General features: G+C 46.7%; 1 protein-coding gene across 3 annotated transcripts in view; it reads left to right on the forward strand.

Annotated features, from left to right (window-relative positions):
- Positions 1 to 492: 492 nt before the first annotated feature.
- The window catches only part of ino80 (INO80 complex ATPase subunit), a 119971-nt gene continuing 99997 nt past the window's right edge, over positions 493 to 20466 (forward strand). For 2 of the 3 annotated variants that reach the window (XM_086003842.1, XM_086003843.1), the window contains exon 1: positions 497 to 848. The gene's annotated coding sequence lies outside the window, so the exon portion shown is untranslated. Of the gene's footprint in view, positions 849 to 20466 lie in introns of all 3 variants that reach the window. The other variant, XM_086003844.1, reaches the window with a different exon arrangement.

The following is a 20466-nucleotide window of genomic DNA, read 5'->3' on the forward strand; positions in this document are numbered from 1 at the left end:
CTGTTTGGGGAGTTCTCTATAATCTCTCCCTCTCACAAGTTGTCCTCGCCTTGATCCAAGACGACGGCCTTGGTGGTAGTGTCCACATGCCGGAGACATCCCGAGTACGCGCCGCACACGAGAGTGATTTTGATGCGCTGTGTGAGTAGGGCCCGAATGCAGGCCAACTCCATCGCCTCCTTCTCCTTCTCCCGCCACCTCAGCCCACAGCGTGCCGAGGGCTGCGCCTGCGCCGTGCGGCCCGCGTAGGCCCCGCCCCCCGCTATGATTGACAGCGGCCGCTCACGCACTGTTTTTCCAAATCTCCCGAAAGTTTGCTGGCGGAGGGGAGATCTCGCGAGATGCCGCTCCTCCTTCCCCGGAGCCGCACGAGGAACCAAATGCCGCTGCCTGATTGGTTCATCTGTGGGCTCTGCCGTGCGACGTCACACAGACTTCGGCAATTTCCGTCAATCCAGGCCTGAGAGTCGACCATCGACCCGGTCGATGAACCCCCCCCACTCTTTTTCGCCGCTCCGAATTCGCCCCCTTTCTCGCTGCAATTCCCGGGGAGCGAGCGGCCTGGGGGCGAAGAGGGGCCCGACACTGCCGCGAGCGGCGGGCCGAGCCGGGCCGGGGAGCGGGTCGGCGCTCGGCTGCTCCGGCCTGCGGGGGCCGGGGGTAGAGCCGCAATGGCGGGCGGCGGCGGGCGGGCGGCGCTCGGAGGGACTCAGGCAGAGCGGCTGCGAGACCGGCCGCCCCGCTCCCTCTGTCAGACCTCGCAGCCTCTGCCTCGCCAAGGCAAGCGCCATCTTGGCTCGGGGAGAGGAGGAGCGGCGGCGGCGAGGCAGAAGCCGGGGCGAGCCGAGGTAAGTGGGCGCTGGGCGAGTGTGAGTGTGTGAGGGAGGGAGCGAGCGGGAGCGAGTGCGGTGGGGGGAGCTGAGCCGGGCCGGGCCAGGCCGGGGTTTGTGCCGCTTATTTCATGGCAGATGGCCCGATGTCTCGAGTGGATTTTTTTTTCTCTTTTCCTCCGTGTGGCGGATCCGCCGGAGGATCGAAGGCCTGAGCAGCCCCCAGCTCCCCCCCCGGTCTCTCGCACCATTGCCCCCAGCCCCGCTCTACACTGCGGGAGGATCGGGGGGGCCCGCTTAAAGGGCCAGGCACCCTCCCTCCCCCACCCGCACCCCGCCCGCAGCCTTTTTGCCTCTTCCTCCTCGGGCCTAGCCCGTCTTTCTCAAACTTCAAGCCCCCGCTGCCTCCTGCGAGGCAGATTGCCCAGTGTGATTGCAGATTGCCCGGTGTGATTCCAGTCAGCTCTCAACAACTTTCCCCCCCCCCCCTCTCTCCACACACACTCTCTCTCTCGGCCTGTTCACTTTTTTTTTGCAAAAGTGGGTTGGGAGGGTTAGGGTTTTTTTGTTGGAGGGCTGTATTTTCAAACAAATAAAGACTTATAAAAATTATATTATAAATTTGCAAGCTGTTCCTGGTGGCTCTGACACCAGAATTTTGGATGCTTAAAAAATAAAGTAATTTTCACATGTGACAGTTGAGGTTGCTTTTTCACCCCCCCCCCCCCTCAAATTCAGCTTCTTAAAACCGGAATGAAAGTTTTATCCAGTTATTAACATTTATTATTGGAGTAACAGCGATACATTTATTTTTTGGTCAACACCAAGAACAGCGCCTGAAAATAACTGAATCCACAAAGTCAAATTAGACATGTTACCAAAGTTGATGGTCCAAAAGTGTCGACTTGAGATGGGTGTTTTGTTAAATTGTTTTATATTTAAATTAATATTTTATTGAATAGAAATAAACAGGAGAATGCTGGACTTTAAAGTCTTCAAGAAAGTGGGTTTGTTTATGAAATTCAAAAGTTGGACTAAGATAGTCATTTTTAATATAAAATAAAAACAGAAAATGCTGGAAACACTCAGCAGGTCAGGCAGCATCTGTGGAGAGAGAACCAGAGTTAACATTTCAGTTCGGTGACCTTTCGTCACAACATTTTCTGTTTTTATTTCAGATTTCCAGCATCCGCGGTATTTTTGCTTTTATGATCATTTTTAAGATTTGGCGGTGCAGCCAACCTGTTCAGTCAACAAAATGCTGTACATGACAGTTGCCCACCTGCCCTTGAAATGAATACTAGATAAGCCAGGTCTCTGGGTTACAAATACAGCCAAAGTTATTTTCCTCCATGCACTCCCAATTTTCTTTGCTTTCTTGAAGATGCTGACTCATGCCAGGGTTGCAGTTTTACACGGGTTGGTTGTCCTTTGGTGCCAGTGAGTCAAACCCGATCCTGTCTTCGCCCAACATCCACACGCTTTCCAGCAGGGGATCCAGTCAGGAGCTCTGTGGCCTAGAAGCAGTGCAACCCCCTCCCCAACCCCCCAAGGCTGGGCCAGCTGAGATCAGACAACTGAAGGGTTCTGGAGTCAATAACTCTGAGAACCGGGTTTATGTAGTCATCCACACAGCAGCTTATTTGTTCCCTTGTGAGTGGTGATGCTTGGGGTTTGTAGGTGGCAGAAACTTGTTGAGGTGTACACTTAGATTATAACCACATTTCTTAAACTGATCCCTTGATTCCCTTAATATCTCAATCTATTGACCTCTGTCTTGAATATACTCTGACTGAGCCTCCACAGCCCTCTGGGGTAAAGAATTCCAAAGATTCACCACCCTCTGAGTGAAGAGGCTTCAAGGGGATCTCGACAGGCTCGGTGAGTGGGCGAGAACATGGCAGATGGAATATGGTGTGGATAGGTGTGAAGTTGTCCACTTTGGTAGAGGGTACGGAGGGGCAGAGTGTTTCCTGGATGGTGAGGGATTGGGGAGTGCGGATGCTCGGGGGGACCTGGGTGTCCTTGTGCATGAGTCGCTGGGGGTGGATGTGCAGGTGCAGCGGGCCGTTGTCGGGGCGGGTAGTGTGCTGGCCTTCGTTGCAGGAGGATTTGAGTGGGGAGGTCTTGCTCCAATTGTGTGGGACCGCGCCTGGAGTGCTGTGTGCAGTTTTGGTCTCCTTGCCTAGGGAAGGATATACTTGCCGTGGGGGGAGTGCAGCGAGGGTTCACGGGATTGATTCCTGGGGTGGCAGGACCGTTGTATGGGGGGAGATTGAGTGGACTAGGCCTGTGTTTTCTTGAATTCAGAAGAATGAGAGGGGAGCTCATTGAAGCATACAAAATTATTACAGGGCTTGATAGGATGGATGCTGGGAGAATGTTTCCCTTGGCTGGGGAGTCTAGAACCAGAGGCCACAGCCTCAGGATAAAGGGTAGGCCATTCAGGACTGAGATGAGAAGACATTTCTTCAGAGGGTGGTGAATCTTTGGAATTCTCCACCCCAGAGGGCTGTGGAGGCTCAGTCATTGGGTATATTCAAAAAAGAAGTCGATAGATTTCTGACTAGTAAGGGCATCAAGGGATATGCCGATAGGGCTGGTGAATGGAGTTGAGGCAGAAGATCAGCCATGATCATATTGAATGGCGGAGCAGGCTCGACGGGCCTACTCCTGCTCCTATTTCTTATGTTCTTATGGCATGCATTCTTGTGAAACAACAGAATGACCTCTTCTGTACGTAATTATAATGCAGTGCTTTATAAGCAGAGCTCCCAAGACATTTAAATCATTACCCTGGATTATTTCCATCGTGCATGTTTTGTACAGTCAGGTGTTTGGTGTAACTGTGAAGCATTAACTTCTGCGGAAGGGTTCCAGTGCAAGTTTCAAAGTTTACAGTGAGGAGCTGAGGCATTGATCAGAAGTTAATATTGCTGTGGCACAGCTCAATTTGGTTCAATTGAAAATCAAAACGTGGCTTTTTATTGGGTATATACCCAAAAAAGTGAATTGTTATCGGGCTTTTGAAGTAGAGACCGTTCAACCTGCATTTCCTAATGTGGTTGCAGAGTGGTACAAAGCTGCTTTCCTAACGCAATTTCCAGCATAGCGATAGCTTCCGCAGGGCTGGTAGACGAGTCGGAGCAGCACTGCCCTCGGAGCAAGGGACCTGCTCTCTTTGTTGGGGGACGGTGTGTGGCAAGGGTAAAACAGAACTGGTTGTCAGATACAAGTATCAGGTGATGGACCGTAACCTCAGTGAGACAGTCATAGTACCGTCTCTGTGTTTTGACTTGTCTAATTTACTGTGCTAAATGCTGTAGGACAAGTTCCACTTTAATGCAGTGGGCAACTCTTAATTCACCAGCTTGGATTGCTCCCACCACTGCCATCAGTACTCAAGCCATCAGTACTGTGCAAAATTTGACATGCTCCCATTATATTTGACTGAAATCCTAGTGTTGGCACCATTTTGAACAGTGAAGTGGAGTTTTGATGGCTGGTCACTAATTATCAGTATTTTGGGTTGTGTATTTGTAGGAGATTGTGTGATCTGTATAGTTCCTCTTGACCCGAAGACCTTTCTTTCACTTCTGAAACATCAGTCGACTCTGCCCTGTAGAAGGTCAGAGACTTGTTTCTGAATATAGTGAGTGCTATAGAAATGTAAGTTGCTTGCTGCAGAAGTGGCATGTTTTGGATGCCTGGCTAATAGTTTGAAACTGTCTCCCCAGGTAACTAGGTATAAAGTAACTGGTGATATCCAATTTATTCCTCATAAAAAGGCCCAGAATTTGGCCTTTTTTCTGCTTGGTGCCAATTTGAAAGGCACTACGCCCTATTCTGGTTGCGGAGCAATGTTAGTCTGCCATCTTGTTTCGGTATCCGTTTGTGGCCAGAGCTTGTAGGATCAGGTTCTGCAGAGAAATCTGCAATTTTTCAGTTTCTGCCATCTTCTCTTCCCTTGATTTTGGTGGGGCAGTCAGGGCTGTGGTCCCCTGTGAAACAAGTACCATCCTTGATCCTTGTTCCACAGGGGACCACAGCCCTGACGACCTCACCAAAATGACCATTCTTCACATTTGAACCTAGACTAGTCAGACTACAGACACTTCCAGCGGCGGAGGGCATCACTGGTAATTGGGATCAAAACCCTTGATTTGTTGGCCCTCCAAGCCATGGGGCACAGTACCCATTTACGACCTCCTTACATCTGCTCTGGCTGATGTCAGCTAACTCAGAACAGACCAGGGATCGAACCATGGATATCCTGATCTGTATGGTTCAATAGTGCACAATGGTTCAAATACCAATTGAGAAATTGGCAAAACAACCTTATTCTGGGTCGTCTTCTGAATTGTCGTTACAAAGGTACCTGGGATATTACAGCCAGCTAGAAAGATGTTTTGCCATGAAAAGATAACCATATTTTCAAGGTTTTAATATCACCCCGTATCCCACTTTGTCCCAAATCTACGGTTGGTGTAATTATCTTAAGCATTTTCATATAGCGGTGTTATGTTTATGTCTCTGGTTTGTGCGTCCCGTGCGTGAGTAGGAGAGGGCTGGCAGACCTGCTTCAAGGCCCTTCTCGGTTTGGTTAACGCCTGCCTGGGGCTGTGTCACCTGTTGTTCCTATCCTCTCTCTTTAGACATTGTTTTCCTGTCCTGTTGCTACGTTAGTTTTGTGGATGTGAGCAGCCAGCGTTTGACGGTAATGGGGCTGGATGTTGTTTCCACAAATGCCAATGGACTGAGGCAAATGCGGCAGCCAATTTAGAGCAACGGGCAGGCCATTCAGCCCCTCGAGCCTGTTCCGCCATTCAATTAGATCATGGCTGATCTGTATCTTAACTCCATCTTCCCGCCTTGGTTCCGTAGCCCTTAATACCCTTGCCTAACAAAAATCACAGTTTTGAAATTTTCAATTGTCATCATCTTAAACACCTTAATTAGATCACCCCATAATCTTCTATACTCAAGGGCATACAAGCCCAGTCTGCAACCTGTCCTCCTAATTTAGCCCCGGTATCTTTCTGGTGAATCTGCGCTGCACCCCCTCCAAGGCCAGTCTATTCATCCTGAGATGCGGGGCCCACAGCTGAATGCAGTACTCCAGATGCGATCTAACTAGAGCTCTGTGCAGCTGTAGCATTACTTCTACCCCTTTTTATGGCAGCCCCCACATTTGCACACCCAAGGCCCCACAAATAACAATGAGAGAAATTGCCAAGATAATCTATTTTTGGTGGGTTTTTTTTAAATTTGCTTATGGGATGTGGGCGTCGCTGGCAAGGCCAGCATTTATTGCCCATCCCTAGTTGCCTTTGAGAAGGTGGTGGTGAACCACCTTCTTGAACCGCTGCAGTCCGTGTGGTGAAGGTACTCCCACAGTGCTGTTAGGGAGGGAGTTCCAGGATTTTGACCCAGCGACGATGAAGGATCAGCGATATATTTCCAAGTCAGGATAGTGTGTGACTTGGAGGGGAACTTGGAGGTGGTGGTGTTCCCCTGCGCCTGCTGCCCTTGTCCATCTAGATGGAAGAGATTGTGGGTTTGGGAGGTGCTGCCAAAGGAGCCTTGGCGAGTTGCTGCAGTGCATCTTGTAGATGGTACACACTGCAGCCACAGTGCGCTGGTGGTGGAGGGAGTGAATGTTTGAGGTGCTGGATGGGGTGCTGATCAAGCGGGCTGCTTTGTCCTGGATGGTGTCGAGCTTCTTGTGTTGTTGGAGCTGCACTCATCCAGGCAAGTGAAGAGTATTCCATCACACTCCTGACTTGTGCCTTGTAGATGATGGAAAGGCTTTGGGGAGTCAGGTGAGACACTCGCCACAGAATACCCAGCCTCTGACCTGCTCTTGTAGCCACAGTATTTATGTGGCTGGTCCAGTTAACTTTCTGGTCAATGGTGACCCCCAGGATGTTGATGGTGGGGGATTCGGCAATGTCATTGAGGGATAAATGTTGGCCAAGACACCGGGAGAACTCACCTGATCTTCGAATCGTGCAGCGAGATCTTTTCTGTCCACATGAAAGGGCAGACATGACACTCTCTCAGTATTGCACTGAAGTGTCAGCCTAGATTGTGCTCAAGTTCTGGAGTCGATCTTTAACCTACCACTGAATCAAGGCTGACACTTGGTGGACACTCTGCGATACTGTGACATGTAGCACCAAAATGTTTGATAAGCAATTGAACTGGTGCATTAAATATTATTTGAAATCTAACCGTGTTGGAAAACGTAAAATATCCCTAACACTAGAGGATGTCCATTACTGAGGTGTGGGAGTGTTTATTTTCAGGTTGAATGCAGTTTGCTGGAACGACGAGTCGGTCTGGCTAGGCAGGACAGAGTGATGTGGTCAGACATACGGGCCATCACCTCAGTATGGGACTACTCTGAAGGGAGAGGAAAGGAGATTCAGTTTGGGCAGAGCTGAGAGGTTCAAGTTTACATCCACAGCACAAAATCATCAGATTGGTAGTGCTGGGGAGTGTCGTAGAAAATGTCAGAACTGTAAAACCTTGTCGATAGTCTTCTGGTGTGTCATTCATGTGCCTGGTCTCCATGTGAGCTCAAGATAATGAGTGTTGGCATCACTGACAAACATGACTGTTCTCTCACTGTGACCTTTACATTGTACTTACCAGAGGGGTTCACTGTGTAGTGCTTCGGTGAGGGGTTCCTGGCTGATATCAACACGGACTAGTGTTCAAACCCTCAGAGCCATCATTGGAGCCTGTTGCTCCTTTATTTTTAATAAGCTCATAAATGTGCAAAGTGTTTTTGAGTCAATGTGTGATATACCCCATGGAAAGTCATTGCTAAGTGCATCATGCCTTCTTGTTTCTGGAAGTCAGTTAGTTTATTGAAATGATTAAAAACATCCCCTTACCTCAACCTCTGAGAAGCCATTAATGTCTGTCCAACTGATTTTGCCAGTCATTGAAGAGCTGTGATAACTCCAGGAGACCTGACTATGATATGTGCTCACAACAGAGATTTGTACTTCCCCAAGTGGCAAGTTTCACTTGTTTTTGACCAGAGCTGTTCACTTCTGCACTGCTCAAGTGGAAAGTTTGTGGAATGGGGCTTGAATCCACAATCTTCTGGGACACATGCAAGGATGCTACTTAAATAGTATCTAACCAACTGTCCCACCAGTTCCCAAACTTTTATGTTTCTGGTGGGAGAGGATTTAAATATCTTGTGCTCTGCTCCTTATGGTCTAAAATGAGTAACTGTCTCATTGGTCTCGAGATCAGATTCTTGAGTAATTTCATGATATGCAGGAGGTCCTGGGTTCAAATCTCCAGTGAATGTTGGCTGACAATCCGAGCACGATGGGTGTAGAATAGAATAGAATACAAGGAAATGCTCGCCACATCTGAATCCACATTAAGTTCACTCTCGTGTCTGAGCCAGAAGGATTAAGTTCAGCCTTATGGAGTTGAACACATAATTTAGGCTGATGCCTCAGCGCAATGCTGAAGGAGTGCTATGATCTGCAGGGATGGGGAGGACAGGTCATTTCGATCCCCACCACAAACTCCGTTCCCTCGCCACTGACTCCATCCCTCTTCCTAACATCTGTCTGAGGCCGAACCGCACTGTTCACAACCGTGGTGTCATATTTGACCCTGTAATGAGCTTCCGACCACACATCCGCGGCAAAACTAAGACTGCCTATTTCTACCTCCGTAACATCACCCGTCTCCGCCCTTGCCTCAGCTCATCCGCTGCTGAAACCCTCAACCATCGGTGGCCGTGCCTTCTGTTGCCTAGGTCCCAAGCTCTGGAATTCCTTCCCTAAACCTCTCCGCCTCGCTACCTCTCTTTCCTCATTTAAGACGTTCCTCAAAACCTACATCTTTGACCAAGCTTTTTGTCATCGGTCCTAATTTCTCCTTATGTGGCTCGGTGTTAAGTTTTTGTCTTGTAATACTCCTGTGAAGAGCCATTGGGACGTTTGACTACGTTAAAGGCGCGACAAGTTGTTGTCATTCCATCCCGCTGCCTACACGCATGTTTTCAGCAGATGTCACTCGATAGCAATTCGGAGCAGGATCCAAATCCAGGGGTGCTGAGGCCAATTTAGCTCAAATCGGCAACATAGCACAGATCATGTTTCAAACCGAGAGTGCTCCTGGTTTCTCGGACTCCGCTAATCTGTGGATAATAAAACCCGTATGTATGACAGCAATAACTTGCATTTATATAACTGGACTGGGTGCGAGTTAGGATGCGGGCAGCAGAGTTTTGGATGAACTCAAGTGGCCGGTTCCCCAGGTGTCTGTTCTCGGACCACTGCTTTTCTTGATATATATTAATGACTTGGACTTGGGTGTACAGGGCACAATTTCAAAACTTGCAGATGACACAAAACTTGGAAGTATAGTGAACAGTGAGGAGGATAGTGATAGACTTCAGGAAGACATAGGCTGGTGGAATGGGCGGACACGTGGCAGATGAAATTTAACGCAGAAAAGTGTGAAGTGATGCATTTTGGTAGAAAGAATGGGGAGAGGAAATAATAAACTAAATGGTACAATCCTGAAGTGGGTGCACGAACAGAGACCTGGGGGTATATGTGCACAAATCATTTGAAGGTGGCAGTTAAAAGGCTTATGGGATCCTGGGCTTCATAAATAGAGGTCGAGAGTACAAAAGTGTGGAAATTATTATGAGCCTGTATAAAACACTGGTTTAGCCCCAACTGGAATATCGTGTCCAATTCTGGGCACCGCACTTTAGGAAGGATGTGAAGGCCTTAGAGAGGGTGCAGAAAAGATTTATGAGAATGATTCCAGGGATGAGAGACTTCAGTTATGTTGGTAGACTGGAGAAGCTGGGGTTGTTCTCCTTAGAGTAGTGAAGGTTGAGAGGAGATTTGATAGAGGTGTTCAAAATCATGAGGGGCCTAGACAGAGTAGATAGAGAGAAACCGTTCCCATTGGCGGAAGAGTCGAGAACCAGAGGACACAGATTTAAGATGATTGGCAGAAGAACCAAAGGCGACGTAAGAAAAAACTTTTTACGCAGCGAGTGGTTAGGATGTGGAATGCACTTCCTGAAAGGGTGGTGGAGGCAGATTCAATCACTGCTTTCAAAAGGGAGTTGGATAAGTATCTGAAGGAAATAAATTTGCAGGGCTACGAGAAAGGGCAGAGGAGTGCTCTTGCAGAGATCCGGCACGGGCTCGACGGGCCGAATGGCCGCCTTCTGTGCTGTCGCCATTCTATGATTCTTCTAAATTTACAGGAGGGGGGCGAGAGGTGGGCCAGGAGAGTATTGGAATAGTTGAGATTAGAGGTAACAAAGGCATGGATGAGGGTTTCAGCAGCAAGTACTCCTAAAACGCAAATGCTCCGCTTGTGTAGTTAAGCAACCGTGGTCAACAAATGAGGTAAGAGACGGCATCAGGCTAAAAGAAAAGGCTTGTACAAATGCAAGGAAAAGTGGGAATCCAGCAGACAGGAGAGACGATAAAAAGCAACAAAGGGACACAAAGTAATAGGTGCAAAAAGGGAATAGAAAAATAATTGCAAGGGATATCAATGCTAACGCCTAAGGTTTTTATAAACATATTACGAGAGAGTGGTAAGAAGACAGACACATGGCAGATGAAATTTTACGCAAAGAAGCATGAAGTAATTCATAGAAACATAGGAGCAGGAGTAGGCCATTCGGCCCTTCGAGCCTGCTCCGCCATTCAATGAGATCATGGCTGATCATCCAAACCCTAGCACCCGGTCCCTACACCGACATCCATCCCACCCAAGCCCTATCCCCGTAACCCCACGTATTTAATCCCCCCTAACACTTAAGGGTCAATTTTTTTTATCATGGCCAATCAACCTAACCCGCACATCTTTGGACTGTGGGAGGAAACCAGAGCACCCGGAGGAAACCCACGCAAACACGGGGAGAATGTGCAAACTCCACACAGACAGTCACCCGAGGCTGGATTTGAACCCGGGTCCCTGGCGCTGTGAGGCAACAGTGCTAACCACTATGCCACCGTGCTTCCCTTTGGTTCATTTTGGTAGGAAGAATAAGGGGAGGCAATATAAACTAAATGGTGTAATTTTTAATGGGGTGCAGGAACAGGACACCTGGGAGTCCACATACACAAATCTTTGAACCTGGCAGGACAAGTTGAGAAAGCTATTAAAAAGGCATACAGAAGCCTTGGCTTTATAAAGAGAGGCAGAGAGCATAAAAGCAAGGAAGTTATGCTAAACCTTCATAAAACACTGGTTAGGCCCCAGCTGAAGAATTTGGCCAATTCTGGGCACCGCACTTTAGGAAGGAAGTCAAACTTGGCCTTGAAGAGGATGCGGAGGAGCTTTACTAGAATGCTACTAGGGATGAAAGACTCAGTAATGTGGAGAGCCTGGAAAAACTGGGTCTGCTTAGAGCAGAGAAGGTTAAGGGGGGATTTTAACAGGTGTTCAAATTCATGAAGGGTTTGATGGAGTAAATAAGGAGAAACTGTTTCCAGTGGCAGAAGGGTCAGTAACCAGAGGGGACAGATTTAAGGTAATTGGCAATAGAACCAGAGGCGAGATGTGGATGTTTTTTAACGTCGTGGGTTGTGATCTGGAGTGCATTGCCTGAAAGGGTGGAAACTGATTCAATAGTAACTTTCAGAAAGCAGTTGGATAAATAGTTGAAGGGGAAAATGTTTCAGGGTTATGGGGAAAGAGCAGAGGAGTGGGACTCATTGGATAGCTCTACCAAAGCTGGCACAGCCACGATGGGTTATAGAAAAATAGGAGCAGGAGTAGGCCATTCGGCCCTTCGAGCCTGCTCCGCCATTCAGTATGATCATGGCTGATCCTTTATCTCAATACCATATTCCCGCTCTCTCCCCATACCCCTTGATGCCTTTTGTCTCCAGAAATCTATCTCTCCGTCTTAAATATATTCAGTGACTTGGTCTCCACAGCCTCTAAGTGAAGAAATTTCTCCTCATTTCAGTCCTAAATGTCCTACCCCGTATCCTGAGACTGTAACCCCTTGTTCTAAACCCCCCAGCCAGGGGAAACATTCTCCCTGCATCCAGTCTGTCTCGCCCTGTCAGAATTTTATACATTTTAATGAGATCCCCTCTCATTCTTCTAAACTCTAGTGGAAACAGGCCTAGTCGGCCCAATCTCTCCCCATACGACAGTCCTGCCACCCCAGGAATCAGTCAGGTGAACCTTCGCTGCACTCCCTCTATGGCAAGTATATCCTTTCTTCGGTAAGGAGACCAACAGAAGGTTAGTATGCAGGTGCAGCAGGTGATCAGGAAGGCCAATGGAATCTTGGCTTTTATTGCAAGGGGGATGGAGTATGAAAACAGGCAAGTCTTGCTTCAGTTATACAGGGTATTGGTGAGGCCACACCTGGAATACTGCGTGCAGTTTTGGTTTTCATATTTAAGAAAAGATATACTTGCTCTCGAGGCGGTTCAGAGAAGGTTCACTCGGTTGATTCCGGAGATGAGGGGGTTGACTTATGAGGAAAGGTTGAGTAGGTTGGGACTCTACTCATTGGAGTTCAGAAGAATGAGAGGCGATCTTATCGAAATATATAAGATTGTGAGGGGGCTTGATCGGGTGGATGCGGTGAGGATGTTTCCACTGATGGGTGAGATTACAACTAGGAGGCATAATTTTAGAATAAGGGGCTGCCCTTTCAAAACTGAGATGAGGAGAAACTTCTTCACTCAGAGAGCAGTAAATCTATGGAATTTGCTACCCCAGAGAGCTGCGGAAGCTGCAACATTAAATAAATTTAAAACGGAGATAGACAGTTTCCTAGCAGATAAGGGAATTGGGGGTTACGGGGAGAGGGCAGGGAAGTGGACGTGAGTCTAGATTCGGATCAGCCATGATCCTATTGAATGGCGGAGCAGGCCCGAGGGGCCGTATGGCCTACTCCTGCTCCGACTTCTTATGTTCTTATGTTAACTGCACACAGTACTCCAGGTGCGGTCTCACCAAGGTTCTGTATAACTGTAGTAAGACATCCTTGCTCCTGTACTCAAATCCTCTTGCAATGAAGGCCAACATACCATTTGTCTTCCTAACTGCTTGCTGCACCTGCAAGTTTGCTTTCAGTGACTGGTGTACAAGGACACCCAGGTCCCTTTGTACATCAACATTTCCCAATCTATCAGCATTTAAATAATACTCTGCCTTTCTGTTTTTCCTACCGAGGTGGATAACTTCACATTTATCCACGTTATACTGCATATGCCATGTATTTGCCCCCTCACTTAACTTGTCTAAATCGCCTTGAAGCCTCTTTGCATCCTCCTCACAATCCCACCTAGTTTTGCGTCGTCAGCAAACTTGGAAATATTACATTTGGTTCCCTCATCCAAATCATTGATATATATTGTGAATAGCTAGGGTCCAAGCACTGATCCCTGCGGTACCCCACTAGTCACCGCCTGTCACCCCGAAAAAGACCCATTTATTCCTACTCTCTGTTTCCTGTCTGTTGACCAATTTTCGAATGGCCTCCTTCTGTGCTGTATCAGTCTACGATTCTATGAATGGGCCCATTAAAGATGAATGCAGGCGTAACTATAATCGACAATAAGTAAATGGCAGACTTAGTAAATGAGTACTTTGTATCAGTGGGGGAAGAGGACAAAATAGCAGCTGTGAAAGGGAACCTAAAAATAAGTCAATGGGAGGAATTGAATGTTTTAATAAGAAGTAATGGTGAAAATAGACAAATCTCCAGGACCTGATGGTTTCATCCCAGGGTATTAATAATAGAAATAGATGAGGAAATTGCAGGTGTGTTTGTCATAATTTTCTAAAGCACTCCAGATAGGAATTGTGCCTTTTGGAGTGGAAAATTGCAAGTGTTACTCCATGTTTTTTTTTAAGAAGAATGGGAGGAAGGCCCTGGCAAGCATCAGTCCTGTTAGTTTGGGGAAGTTACTGAAATCCTCATCAGAGACAGAGTGACTGAGCACTTGGACAAACATAAGCTGATCAAAGAGTCAGCATGGATTTGTGAAGGGTCGGTCAGGTCTGACTAGTCAATTGAATTTTTTGAGGCATCACAAACATGGTGGATCATGGAGTGTCTATGGATGCTGTCTATATGGACTTCCAGAAGGCATTTGATAAATTTCCTAGGGGGAGTGTTTGCTAGTGCTCTGGGGGAGGGTTTAAACTAAAATGGCAGGGGGTTGGGAACCTGAGCAAGGGGACAGAGGAAAGGGAAACAAGGATAAAAGCAAAAGATAGGAAGGAGAAAAACAAAAGTGGCAGTCAGAGAAATCAACGGTTTAAATCAAACATGGCCACAGTAAATAATAATTCTAATAGGTGTAAGAGCGTTAAAAAAACAAGCCTGAAGGCTTTGTGTCTTAATGCGAGGAGCATTCGTAATAAGGTGGATGAATTAGTTGCGCAAATCGAGGTAAACGAATATGATTTGATTGGGATTACGGAAACATGGCTCCAGGGTGGCCAAGGCTGGGAACTCAACATCCAGGGATATTCAATATTCAGGAAAGATAGGCAAAAAGGAAAGGGAGATGGGGTAGCATTGCTGGTTAAAGAAGGGATTAACACAATTGTAAGGAAGGATATTAGCTCTGATGATGTGGAATCTGTATGGGTAGAACTGAGAAATACCAAGGGGCAGAAAACGTTAGTGGGAGTGGTATATAGACCTCCAAACAGTAACGCGGAGGTTGGGGATGGCATTAAAAGGGAAATTAGAGAAGCGTGCAATAAGGGCACAGCAGTCATCATGGGTGACTTTAATCTACATATAGATTGGGCTAACCAAATTAGTAACAATACTGTGGAGGAGGAATTCCTGGAGTGTTTAAGGGTTGGTTTCCTGGACCAATATGTCGAGGAACCAACTAGAGATCAGGCCATCTTAGACTGGGTATTATGTAACGAGAAAGGATTAATTAGCAATCTTGTTGTACGAGGCCCCTTGGGTCGGAGCGATCATAATATGATCGAATTCTTCATTTAAGATGGAGAATGAAGTAGTCGAATCAGAGACTAGGGTCCTAAATTTAAATTAAGGAAACTACGATGGTCTGAAGCGCGAGTTGGGTAGGATTAATTGGGGAATGTCACTCAAAGGGTTGACGGTGGATAGGCAATGGCAAACATTCAAAGACCGAATGGATGAACTACAGAATTTGTTCATCCCAGTTTGGCATAAAAATAAAACAAAAAAGGTGACTCAACCGTGACTAACAAGGGAAATTAGGGATAGCATAAGATCCAAGGAGAGGACATATAAATTGGCCAGAAAAAGCAGTAAACCTGAGGATTGGGAGCAGTTTAGGATTCAACAAAGGAGGACAAAGGGATTAATTAAGAAAGGGAAAATAGAGTATGAGAGTAAGCTTTCAGGGAACATAAAAACTGACTGTAAAAGCTTTTATAGATATGTGAAGAGAAAAAGATTGGTGAAGTCAAGCGTAGGTCCCTTGCAGTCAGAATCAGGGGAATTTATAATGGGGAACAAAGAAATGGCAGACCAATTATTATAAATACATATTTTGGTTCTGTCTTCACAAAGGAGGACACAAATAACCACCCAGAGATGTCAGGGAACATAGGGTCTGATGAAAGGGAGGAACTGAAAGAAATCAGTATTTGTAGGGAAATTGATGGGATTGAAGGCCGATAAATCCCCAGGGCCTGATAATCTACATCCTAGGGTACTTAAGGAAGCTGCCCTAGAAATAGTTGATGCTTTGCTGATCATCTTCCAGCATTCGATGGAATCTGGAACAGTACCCATGGATTGGGGGGTCGCTAATGTTACCCCACTGTTCAAAAAAGGTGGTAGAGAGAAAGCGGGGATTTACAGACTGGTAAGCCTGACTTCGGTAGTGGGGAAAATGCTAGAGTCCATTATAAAAGATGTAATAGCAGAGCACTTGGAAAGCAGTGACTGGATCGGACAAAGTCAACATGGATTTACAAAAGGTAAATCGTGCTTGACTAATCTACTGGTATTTTTTGAGGATGTAACTGGTAAAATAGATAAGGGAGAACCAGTGGATGTGGTGTATCTGGACTTTCAGAAGGCTTTCGATAAGGTCCCGCATAAGAGATTAGCGTGCAAAGTTAAGGCACATGGGATTGGGGCAAGGTATTGACTTGGATAGAGAACTGGTTGGCAGACAGAAAGCAAAGAGTTGGAATAAATGGGTCTTTTTCTGAGTGGCAGGCAGTGACTAGTGGGGTACCGCAGGGATCGGTCCTTGGGCCCCAGCTATTCACAATATATATTAATGATCTAGACAAGGGAACTAGATGTAACATCTCCAAATTTGCAGAGGACACAAAGCTGGGTGGGCGTGTGTGCTGTGAGGAGGATGCCGAGAAACTCCAGGATGATTTGGACAGGTTGGGTGATTGGGCAAAAGCATAGCAGATGCAATATAACGTGGATAAATGTGAGGTTATCCACTTTGGTGGCAGAAACAGGAAGGCAGATTATTATCTGAACGGCAATAGATTGGGAGAAGGGGAAGTGCAACGAGACCTGGGCGTCCTTGTGCACCAGTTGCTGAAGGTAAGCATGCAGGTGCAGCAGGCGGTTAAGAAGGCAAATGGCATGTTGGCCTACGTAGCAAGAGGGTTTGAGTACAGAAACAAGGATGTCTTGCTGCAGTTGTACAGGGCCTTGGTGAGACCACATCTTGTATTGTGTGCAGTTTTGGTCGCCTTATCTGAGGAAGGATGTTCTTGCCATGGAAGGAGTTCAGCGAAGATTCACCAGGCTGATACCTGGGATGGCAGGAATGACGTATGAGGAGAGATTGGGCTGATTGGGCTTGTACTCGCTGGAGTTTAGAAGAATGAGAGGGGACCTCATTGGAACTTATAAAATTCTGACAGGACTAAATGCAGGAAGGATGTTCCCGATGGTCGGGGAGTCCAGAACCAGGGGTCACAGTCTAAGGATAAGGGGTAGGCCATTTAGGACAGAGATGAGGAGGAATTTCTTCACCCAGAGAGTGGTGAACCTGTAGAATTTTCTACCACAGAAGGCAGTATAGAGGCCAGTACATTAAATATATTCAAGAAGGAGTTGGATATATTTCTTAAGGCTAAAGGGATCAAGGGGTATGGGGAGAAAGCAGGGACCGGGTACTGAATTTGGATGATCAGCCATGATCGCATTGAATGGCAGAGCAGGCTCGAGGGGCCAAATGGCCTACTCCTGCTCCTAACTTCTATGTTTCCATGTTAAGTTTCCATACAAGAGATTATTTGCGAAAAGCAGAGTATAAGGAATTGGAGGTAACCTTGTGACATGGGTTAATAATTGGTTAGGCAAAGCCAGAGAGTAAGGATAAAGAGAACATTTTCTGATTGGTGTGATGTGACAAGTGGTGTTGGATGAGGGAATCAAGAGTTGTATATCTAAGTTTGCAGATGATACTAAGTTAGGAGGCACGGTAAGTTGGGAGCAGGAACTTATAAGGATCCATAGTCAGATTAAGTGAGTGGGCAAAACTATGGCAGATGTGGAGAAGTGTGAGGTCATCCACTTTGGATCGGAGACAACTCAGAATATTTTCTTAATGGTGAGAAACTAGGATCTGTGGAAAAGCAAATGGGTTAAGTTGTCTGTGTATACAACTCACTAAAAGCTAGTACAAAGGAACAAAAAATAATCACAAAGGTAAATGGCATGCTGGCCTTTATCTCAAAGGGGTTGAAATATGAAAGTGAGGAAATTATGCTTCAGCTGTACAGAGCCTTGGCCAGTCCCCATCTGGAGTACTGCGTTGTGTTCAGTTTTGGGCACTGAACCTCAAGAAAGGTACATTGATTTTGGAAGTGGGTACAGTGCAGATTCACCAGAATGATGCCAGAGCTTCGAGTTAAATTATGTGGACAGATTGTATAAACGTGGTTTGTATTCCCTTGAGTTTAGAAGGTTGAGGGGTGACTGAATTGAGGTGTTTAAAAATAATAAAGGAATTCGATCGGGTAGATGCAGTGAAATTATTTCCTCTGGCGGGGGAGTCCAGAACAAAGGGGCAGAGTCTTAAAATTAGAGTGAGGCCACTTACAAGTGAAGTCATGAAGCACTTTCACACAAAGGCTAGTGGAAATCTGGAAAACTCTCCCCCAAAAGGTGCTGAATTCTGGGGGTCAGTTGGAGCCTTCAAGACTAAGATAGCTAGATATCTGTTGGTCAAGGCTATCAAGGCATAGGGAGCAAAGACAGTTCAATGCAGTTGAGGTACAGATCAGATGTCATCTGATTATGTGGCGGAACAAGCTCGAAGGGCTGATTGGCCTCCTCCTGTTCCTCTGGAGAATTTGAGAATTTTCAGTGTGGGGCATCATGGCTGAGCATGATTCTGTCCTCGCCTGATGTCCATATGCACACGGACTGTGTGGTATTGATCACAGTGAGAAGCAGGAACTGTGGCAGATTTTCTCCCCTGCCCAGATCACTGACCCAGTTGTAGCAGCCGAGACAGTGCCCCAGGTGATAGCTAATTCAACACCAGGTCATTGCTGGCCGAGAGTAGTTACTGACTTATCAAGGCAGCCTCCCTAAAATTTGGTGGTTTAACTTATTTTTCAAATTTTTATTGATTGTGAGGTTTGATAGGCTCATGGTGTAAGGGATGTGAGTTAATCTGACTAAGAAATGGAACATCCTCTCTGATGTGACCATATGTCTGTTTCACTGTAAAAAGCCAATAATGTATCGGAGGAATGTGGTTGGTAAAATAGTGTTACATTTCACACCTGACTAACTGATGTCTGAGTTTGGTTTTCTTCACTTTCCAGTAGCTGTCTTACTGCATCTGCCTGTGTGCACCTCAAATACTATGATACACAAATTATATTGTCCTGTGGGATTGTAATTCTATGTTAGTGAAACATTTTGCCATTTTTCTCCACTCCTTGCTTCACATTGCTAAGTTGGTTCCTGAAAGCTGGCAGCCCACTGGTACCTTGTTTAGGAAGAAGCCTAGATAGTATAGAGAGGCAAGTCCAGTCTCATTCTACCCTTGCACACTTTACAGCTGAGTCACTGGTGGCTGACTTCTTGCCACTGTCTCCCCCGCACCCCCCCCCCCCCCCCCCCCGCTTTCCTGGCCCACAATCACCCCAAACATTTCCCCAGCTAAAATCAGTTGGCACATGTAGTGTATGTGCCTTTAAGAGCCCCATGTGTACTGTAATTCCGGTAATGGCCACTCGGGCTATATAAGCCTGTATATTATGTTGTATCCATTAGTTCCCCTCCAGACTTTGTTTAGTAAACACCTATGAAACCAACTCCTGTCTTCAGTGTCTCTCAACACACAGACACAACAGCACAGACAGAGGATCAAACCTGGGATCTTCCTATATTCCGACCTCAAATGTGTTTTTCAATTAAAGGCAATGTATAAACATGGATGTGCTAGTGAATCGAGGGGGAAGTTTAAATAAGGAAGTGCTGGCAAATTGAGGGGGAATGTTTAAACAAGCAAGTGTTGGTGAATAGTTTCTTGTTCAGAAGACTGCATCACTTTTTTATTCGTTCAAGGGATGTGGGCATCACTGGCAAGGCCAGCATTTATTGCCCATCTGTAATTGCCCAGGCAAGTGGAGAGTATTCCATCATGCTCCTTACTTGTGCCTTGTAGATGGTGGAAAGGCTTTGGGGAGTCAGGAGGCGAGACACTCGCCACAGAATATCTAGCCTCTGACCTGCTCTTGTAGCTACAGTATTTATGTGGCTGGTCCAGTTAAGTTTCTGGTCAATGGTGACCCCCAGGATGTTGGTGGGGGATTCGGTGATGGTAATGCCGTTGAATGTCAGGGGGAGGTGGTTAGACTCTTGCTTGTCGGAGATAGTCATTGCCTGGCACTTCTGTGGTGTGAATGTTACCTGCCACTTATTTATTAGCCCAAGCCTGAATGTCATCCCGGTCTTGTTGCATGCGGGCATGGACTGCTTCATTATCTGAGGAGTTGTGAATGGCGCTGAACACTGCAGTCATAAGCGAACATCCCCATTTTTGACCACCTGATGGAGAGAAGGCCATTGATGAAGCAGCTGAAGATGGTTAGGCCTAGGACACTGCCCTGAGGGGCTGTGATGATTGACCTCCAACCACCACAACCACCTTCCTTTGTGCTAGTTATGACTCCAGCCAATGGAGAGTTTTCCCCCCGATTCCCATTGACTTCAATTTTACGAGGGCTCCTTGATGCCACACTCGGTCAAATGCTGCCTTGATGTCAAGGGCAGTCACTTTCGCCTCACCTCTGGAATTCAGCTCTTTTGTCCATGTTTGGACCAAGGCTGTAATGAGGTCTTGAGCCGAGTGGTCTTGGCAGAACCCAAATGGAGCATTGGTGCGCAGGTTATTGGTGAGTAAGTGCCGCTTGATAGCACTGTCGATGACACCTTCCATCACTTTGCTGATGATTGAGAGTAGGCTGATGGAGCGGTAATTGGCCGGATTGGATTTTGTGGACAGGCCATACTTGGGCAGTTTTCCACATTGTTGGATAGATGTCAGTGTTGTAGCTGTACTGGAACAGCTTGGCTAGAGGCGCGACTAGTTCTGGAGCGCAAGTCTTCAGCACTGCAGCCGGGATGTTGTTG

Source organism: Somniosus microcephalus, chromosome 12, assembly GCF_052327205.1.
Source record: "Somniosus microcephalus isolate GS21.2 chromosome 12, FLI_Smic_1.0, whole genome shotgun sequence".
Lineage (NCBI taxonomy): Eukaryota > Metazoa > Chordata > Chondrichthyes > Squaliformes > Somniosidae > Somniosus > Somniosus microcephalus.